Source organism: Mesocricetus auratus, unplaced genomic scaffold (assembly GCF_017639785.1).
Source record: "Mesocricetus auratus isolate SY011 unplaced genomic scaffold, BCM_Maur_2.0 Super-Scaffold_100026, whole genome shotgun sequence".
Taxonomy (NCBI): Eukaryota; Metazoa; Chordata; class Mammalia; order Rodentia; family Cricetidae; genus Mesocricetus; species Mesocricetus auratus.
The window spans coordinates 16,291,199-16,299,990 of NW_024429207.1; positions in this window are offsets into that span (position 1 = coordinate 16,291,199).

The window sequence follows — 8,792 nt, forward strand, 5'->3', positions numbered from 1 at the left end:
TTTCCTTTCTCATTTAATGTAAAGATGGATGGTTAATGTTAGCTCCTCATCCTTACGCTGTGGGCAAAAGAAAAGGTATAGATCTGTACTGAAGAATGGTGTGTATGTGTGAGCCTCTTCTGTATGTTGCTTATGTAAAAAAATGAGGGAAAGCCTATAGATACATAATGAATACCTATTTATCACATTTACATATCTTACACCTTAGAATCTTTTTTTGATATATCTCATTGCACATGGTATGGGTTCCTTAAGGACATCTTCCTTTATGTAATTCATGTATTTTGAGCAGATTTTTCCCTCCCTTTGCAGCCCCCTCTCCTACTTTTGCTAAAAAATAAATTGAAATTCCTATCGGGAAGGTGACATGGAACCTAAACACTATCTGGGTATGGTGGTACACCCTTGAAATCCCAACAATTGGAGAGTGGAAGCAGAAGGATTTTGAGTTTCAAGCCAGCCCGGGCTACATACCAAGACACAACCTTAAAAAAAAAAAGAATTCAACATGCTAAAGTACAGATCACTCCTGGAAAGAACACAAATTTACCAAAAGGAAGGTTTTCCTGGGATTCTTCCTAGAAGAGGACTCAACATAACTACTAGTCCTCTGAATAGAAAGTTAGCAGTTGCCAAGAATACATTTTTTATTTTCTTTTCCTCTTTGTTTAATAGTCTTTCCTTCCTTCCTTCTTTTCTTTGTGTGCATCACATTGTGTAATGTGTTTGTATGTGTACATATGTGCAGGTATACATATTCCCAGATGTGCCGGAAGAGGATGTCAGGTGACATGCTCTGTCACTCTCTGCATGAAGCCTTCCAGGCAGGGTCTCCCACCGAACCTGGTCTTGCTGTTTCTGGCTAGACTGGCGGCCAAACAAGTCCTTTGATCAGCTGATCCTCTTGTCTCCTCCCACAGGGGCAGGCACCCACACCTGCTTTTTAGTTTTTCATGGGTATCAAGAATCCAAACTCAGGTTCTTGTGCTTGATCAGTAAGTGTTCTTACTCTACTAAACCCCAAGGAAAATACTTTACTACGTTATTTATTAAAGTGGTACTTATTATGTCAGCAAGATAAGGATTACTTTTAGACTATTGGAGTAATGACTCAAACTTATACTATTAATGAGCCTAAGATCTGGCGGACTCACAGATAATAATTTATTTTTATAACTTATTCATGAATCAATTTGATAGACTTATATTTTACAATGAGCAGACACTAAGTATATAAAGAGCAGTACAATTAATCATTACCCCAGAGGTCATAAAACTAATGTGGATTGCCTCAATGGCTATCATGTAGCATATTACTTTTTTAAGAGACAAACTTTACCACTATTTTAATACTGCAACCATATCTATCATATTTTAAATGTGGATATAAAGTATCACAAGATTTATACCTGAAGTTATTATCATCCCTTTTTATAAATAATTCAATTATCTTTCTGAATTTTGGCAAAAATTGGTTTATCACTGACTGTCGTTATAAGACATGATCAGCTTATTTGGTAACGGTAGCTAACCAAAAGGTTCTGTTATGGCTGAAATGTATTCATAGAGCTTCTTTAGTGTGAAACATATTACACTATTATTGCAGGATACCTCTGTATGTATGACATATAATTAGGTAACTTTAGAGTAATTTGAAGGTTACCTAAGCTGCTATAATGTCATCCTAGAATTTTACAAATAAGGAATCCCGGCTTAATAAAAACAGTTCAAAAATGACAGTAGATGGAAAACGTTGATCCAGTTCAGACACAGGACCCTGCATCCCCTGTGCTTCCTGTATGTCAAACACTCTAACGTGTAAACAGCAAACCACACAGTACCAGATTTACCCACAGGGAGTCGGTGAGGCCTGTTCTGGACAAAAGAATGGAGCAAACATCAGCAAAAACAAGGGGCTTTCCATAGCATCGTTAAGAATAGGCGAAGAATCTCCTAAAATGTTAGAAAATGCCATAATGACACCTAACACCTTGTATGTGAGTTTAAGTTTTTTTAATTAATGTGTTGCAAATTCACAATCTAACCTATGAAAAACAACCACAGAGGAGGGGTGTTCATCACCTTGCGTATGAAAATTTTTTGTTCATTTTTATTAATATTTTACATTTTAATCCCAGTTCCCCCCTCCCTCCTTTCCTCCCAAACCCTCCACTCCCCCCTCCCATCTACTCCTCAGAGGGGATAAGGCCTCTCCTAGGAAGTCTACTAAGTCTGTCTCATCATCTCATTGAGGCAGGGCCAAGTCACCTCTCCACCCCCACACCCCTGTGTCTAGGCTGGGCAAGGTATCTTTCCATGTAGAATGGGCTCCACTAAGTCAGTCTGTGCATTAGTGTTAGATCTTGGACCCACTGCCAGTGGTCTCATATATTGTCCCAGCTGCACCATTGTCACCTTATTAAGGGAGTCTAGTTCGGTCTTAAGCAGGTTCCCCATTTGTCAGACCTGGGTCAGTGATCTCTCACCAGCTTGGGTCAGCTGATTCTGTGGGTTTCCCATCATGGTCTTGACTCCTTTGTTCATATTATTGCTCCTCCCTCACTTTGATTGTACTCTAGGAGCTTGACACAATGGTTAGTTGTGGATTTCTGCATCTGCTTCATGCATCCCAAAAATGTGAGACTACTTAAATTTGTAGTCACTGCAGTCTTTGCACAGTGTTAGAAATGCTTTCACGGGTGCGAGCTGTTCATGGTCTCTGAAATTATCTATTAAATTGCATTATGGTCCTTGCTTGTGTTGTGGTTTGTTTTGCTGGCTGGCTGGCTCGTTGTCATAGTTGTTTCGGTCAAGGCTTCTTTTCTTGCTTGTGCTGCCTAGGACGTGCACTGTTTGTTGATGAAACTAATTAAATTTACATTTGGTATTTTTACATCAGTGGTCCTTCACCTCGATGTTGAACTGCTCATTTATAGAGGGAAGGCCAGAAAGATGAACCTTTCTTTTGCATAAGGACATCCACTTAGCATTTAGAATCAGTGTGTGTTCAGTTCCCTTTAGACATTTTATGTTCAATTGTACAGACTCATGCTAAAAATAATCAGGTTTGAGGACGGTCTTTTCTGGAGCAGAAATAATGAGTTTGATTCTCTGGCTTCAGGTCCTGTGGATGAATCCATCCATCTAACCAACTAGCGATGGAGAAAATACACAGCTTTCTCTTGGAAAGCAGCTGGGACTCTTACATCTCCAGAGCACCCCATACATCCACCCAGGAGCTGAGCTGCACCCCAAGTCTTTGCTCTCAATCCCCAGAGCATCCATTGTTCAGATAAGATTCAGGGGTGAGAGCTGCCACACATCCTTTCTGTATCCTGCATCCAGGCATCCCCTGCCTGTGGCCCAGGATATCTATCAAGCCAAGCCATGCTTTCTTGTTCTCCTGTATGCCCAGCGAAAAGAGAGGTCTCTGTAAGGATTATCTCAGCCCAAGGAGCAAAGAACTTTCTTCTTTTCTGTTGCCCGTTTTTGCTAATCCCATTTAGGACAAGGCTCTCATTTCAATTTTATTTTTTGTAGTTTTGGACACAGTAGGCATTTACCATCATTGTTGTTCTAGTATCTGATGCTGTGACACAGGCTCGCACACTTCCATCCCTCCCTTCATTACTGGCTTTGTCATCATCCCATTCAATTCTTTTCAATTTTTAAAACTTCAGATGTTTTGAGAATTTCACCCATGAGTACACTGTATTTACATCCTTTCCACTCTTTCCTGTAAAGGGAAGCTTTTTCCTTGAGAGAAAAGCCTTCTCGCCAGCCTGGTTCTAGAACCTCATCAGTCCCAAATAAACACACAGGAGGCTATATTAATTATGAAGCCGTTGGCCTTGCTTGTTTCTTACTGGCTAGCTCTGACTTAAGTAATTAATTACCCCATAATTGTTAATCTATGTATGTCTCTTACTGGAGAAGTATCCGGGCTTCCTACCCCATGGCATTACATCTCGACTCTCTGTGTTTCTCCTTCCCAGAGTCCTCCTGGACTCCTAGTTCCACCTGTCTAGATTCCTATTGGCCAACAGTGCTTTATTGACATACACATAGGACTTCCCAACACTTTCCTCTCCTTCCCCCAACTTGTCCTGTGCATACACACACCCCTCTTTGAATTTAAGACCTCGTCTTTTATACTTATTATTGTTAAGATGTTAGGATTGCAGTTTTAAATCAAAGTATAATGACTTCATGGAAGCCAAGGACCAAAGACCAGGCCTCTCCCAAGGTCCATTAGCTGCTTAGTTTTTGTAAACTTGAGGAGGAAATGCCTCTCTCAGATTGGCCTGGACACCTGTCTGGGTGGATTTTCTTAAATTTTGATTGATGCAGGAGGACCAGCCCACTGTGGGTGGTGCCATCCTCTGGACAGGTTGTCCTGGAAGGTAGAGACCTGAGAGCCTAGGTCTCTGCTCCTAGTTCTGCTTCCTGCCTCCCGTTCCTGCCTTGAGCGCCTGCTGTGGCTTCTCTCAATGATGGGCTGCAACCTGTGAGCCAAACAAACCCCTTTCTGACTTTGGTATTCATCACATTGAAAGAAAACAAACTAGAATAATCCACTGTGAGTCAGTGGCAAGGCCTGCGTCTATTCACCTCTCCATCATTCCACACTCTATTTACTTTTCTTTACAGAGGGTAAGTACTTGTTAGACACTCAATAAACCATCATTCATTCAAAGTTTTGTTTCTTTAAAATATTGCTTGTCAGGTCCCAAAGGAACTCGGGACAAGTGGCTATCTGTAGTGCCTATTAGCATACCAAAGCACAAGCTAGCTTCCAGGCTCCCTTAGTGTCTCAAGTACTTATTACAGAGCCCGCGCTGGCATCCTGGCTCTCCTCATCCCACCCACTACCCTAAACTTCTCCAGCTTGTGGGCTTCTCTACCCCAGCTTCTCATTCCCGTATAACCCCGCTGTTTCAGCTGTGTGCTCTCTTGGCCCCCATGTCTTGCCCCTCTCTCTTGGTTTCTTTTACCCTGACTTACCCACACACTCTTTGTTTCCTCTCCTCTCTCTCTCCTCTCTCTCTCTCTCTCTCTCTCTCTCTCTCTCTCTCTCTCTCTCTCTCTCTCTCTCTCTCTCTCTCTCTCTCTCTCTCTCTCTTTCTCCTCTCATTGTCCAATCCAGTCTGCTGGCCATGCTCAGTCTACTCCTTGCTCTCTGCTCTGGATTCCCCCAGATGCTGTCCTCTTCATCACATCTACAATAAAAACCTTCCACTGAGCCATACCTTGGAGCCACCCATGTCCTCAGTTTACACATAGTTAATGAGCATTTGTTATACAGAACAATGGACTTCATGATAACATTTTTGTTTAAATACATTACAGGTTCAGGGATTGGACTCATGTCATCAGGTTCGTGTGGCAAGTGCCTTTATCTGCTTAGCCATCTCTCCAGCCCCCTGATAGTTACATCTTTAAGATAATAGTTCATTCGGACAGGATTCCCTATTAGATTTGATCCTGCCAATCATCATAATTGACCTAGTCATGAGGGTACATTAATTTATAATTTATATTGCACTGAAGGCACATTCTCATACATTACATTTACATACAGCACATCTATAATGTACTGAGGGTATATTAATTTCTCATTGTCAGTTATTTGCAGAGGATTTGTACATAGAAAGCAATGAGAAACTATCAACAGTTGTATAACCATTTCCCAGAAGCTAGACATATTTTAGCTGTAAACTTAAAAAATTGTTTCCTGGAAAGAACAGAACATTAGGGATCTCAAACATAAATCAGTTTTTCAATAAATTTATGATCTGTTTTTATCCAGCTAAAGTAGGAGTAGGTAGAGATGTTTAGCAATTTAATTCAAAAAATAATATGAGCTTGGGGCTGGAGAGATGGTTCAGCAGTTAAGAGCATATATTACTTTTGCAGAGGACCCAGGTTTGGTTCCCAGCACCCACATGGTGACTTACAACCATCTGAACTCCAGTTTCAGGTGATCCTACATCCTCTGCTAACCTCTGCAAGCACCAGACATATATATGATGCACATAAATACATGAAGGCAAACACTTAAACTCATAGAATAAAAAAAATGATTTAAAATCTTTATTAAATGTTTATTGCTGCTTTATTCACTATAGGAAAGAGTTGGAGCCAACCTCTTTGCTTTTAGACAGATGAATTAATTATGAAGATTACACACACCTATCTATATACGCACACGTATATATAGTACCAAACAACTCTACAGAAAATTAAATTTGAAAAATTTCAGGAAAATGGATGGACTTAGAATGTATAATTATGGCAGGTCACACAATCTCAGAAAGAAACAAACTGCATGTTCTATCTCATATGCAGAATCTAGCTTAAAAATACACACACACACACGTACATATGTAGAAAAATATACATGTAGGTACAGTGCATCATGAAAAAAGAGAACAAGAAAAACACATATAAGGAAGTAAGAATGAATGCAGTTAAATGGGCACACACATATAAAGCTAATTGTTATTTTTAGTTCTGACGCTGTCAATTTTTTTTTGTTTTAGAGACAACATGAAACTTCCCAGCTTCCAGTTTGAATGCCTTTTTAACTGCATATAAGTTTATTAAGTCATTAATTTCTGAGGTCTGGTTAAGTTTGGTGTGTGGTGTTCTTATTTATTTCCAAGTTTTTAAAAAGAAGAATGGTGTGATATACTTAAATATATATAATATAGTAAGAACATTAAATTAATATGATCTCACTAAACCATGTGTCTGCCCTACAATATTGGAAGACTAAGAAGGTGAGTTGCTGATTTTCTGTTACTAGTGAGGAAGAAGTATTGTAAAGAGGCTATAGAATTGCATGTGACTTCAAACACCCTGTGCATAAACAATGAATTAGAAATGTGATCTAGAGCTCAAAACAAAGGTGTGACTGGGCAGAAGAGGCCTGACTCTCAACACTGACCCCCACCGGAGTTCGTGTAAACTTAGAAGTAGCACACATTCTCAGTTAGTCTAGTAAAAAGTGAGGGTATGTTTAGATAAAATGTTTGCTTTAAGGGATACACACCCCCAAAAGGTAGAAAGCATTTATCAAAAGCCAGGATTTAAATCAAATACAACCCCCCCCCCTTATCCTTCCACATAGCTATTACTGTTGTGGTCTTTAAAAAAACTGAACACTGAGCCAGGCATGGTGGTACATACTTGTAATCCCAGCATTCAGGAGGCTGAGATAGGAACATCGTGGCTCTAAGATCAGCCAAGGTTACATAGTAAATTCCAGGTCAGCTTGGGCTACAACATCAATGAGACCCCATGCTAAAGGACTAGATAAAATAAGTAAGTAAATAAATAAACATCAAACTTAAAATATAAAAAGAGAAGAATGGTGTGAAAATGTCTCTTTTCTCCTATTTTTGAAAAAAATATTGAGATTATAAATTACAAACAATTTTATCTTCCTTGCCTCCCTCCATGCCTTCTCATATATCTTTCCCCTCTCTTCTTTAATTTCATGGCTCTTCACTAATTTTTACTGCATGCATATATGCATGTATATATATTTATAAACATATATAAATATATGTATTCATAAATATAACCTGTTTGGTCCACATAATGTTACTTGTGTGCCTGCTTTCAGGGCTGACCACTCGGCAATGGACAATCAATTGGTGTTCTCTTCCCCGGGGAAGACCACCTCTACCACTCCTCTTCCCCGGGGAAGACCACCTCTGCCACTCCTCTTCCCCGGGGAAGACCACCTCTGCCACTCCTCTTCCCCGGGGAAGACCACCTCTGCCACTCCTCTTCCCCGGGAAGACCACCTCTGCCACTCCTCTTCCCCGGGGAAGACCACCTCTGCCACTCCTCTTCCCCGGGGAAGACCACCTCTGCCACTCCTCTTCCCCGGGGAAGACCACCTCTGCCACTCCTCTTCCCCGGGGAAGACCACCTCTGCCACTCCTCTTCCCCGGGGAAGACCACCTCTGCCACTCCTCTTCCCCGGGGAAGACCACCTCTGCCACTCCTCTTCCCCGGGGAAGACCACCTCTGCCACTCCTCTTCCCCGGGGAAGACCACCTCTGCCACTCCTCTTCCCCGGGGAAGACCACCTCTGCCACTCCTCTTCCCCGGGGAAGACCACCTCTGCCACTCCTCTTCCCCGGGGAAGACCACCTCTGCCACTCCTCTTCCCCGGGGAAGACCACCTCTGCCACTCCTCTTCCCCGGGGAAGACCACCTCTGCCACTCCTCTTCCCCGGGGAAGACCACCTCTGCCACTCCTCTTCCCCGGGGAAGACCACCTCTGCCACTCCTCTTCCCCGGGAAGACCACCTCTGCCACTCCTCTTCCCCGGGGAAGACCACCTCTGCCACTCCTCTTCCCGGGGAAGACCACCTCTGCCACTCCTCTTCCCCGGGGAAGACCACCTCTGCCACTCCTCTTCCCCGGGGAAGACCACCTCTGCCACTCCTCTTCTCTGGGGAAGACCACCTCTGCCACTCCTCTTCTCTGGGGAAGACCACCTCCACCACACCTGTGGTTCTTCCCTTGCCTGTAGTTCTTCGTAGGGTTGAGGCCTTGTGGGCTTTTCTTATCCACTTTGGCAAGTCCATTGGTGTCATCCTTATTCAGTTCCCATTTGTGACGTCATGCTGGTGAGACTTTATTGCTGTAGCTTCAGATACTGCTAGGAGACATAATCTTACAGCAAACTCCCTGATTCTATGGCTCTTATTGTCTTTCCATTCTCTCTTCTGTAATGTTCCCTGAGTCTTAGGTGTGGGAGTGTTTTGTAGATG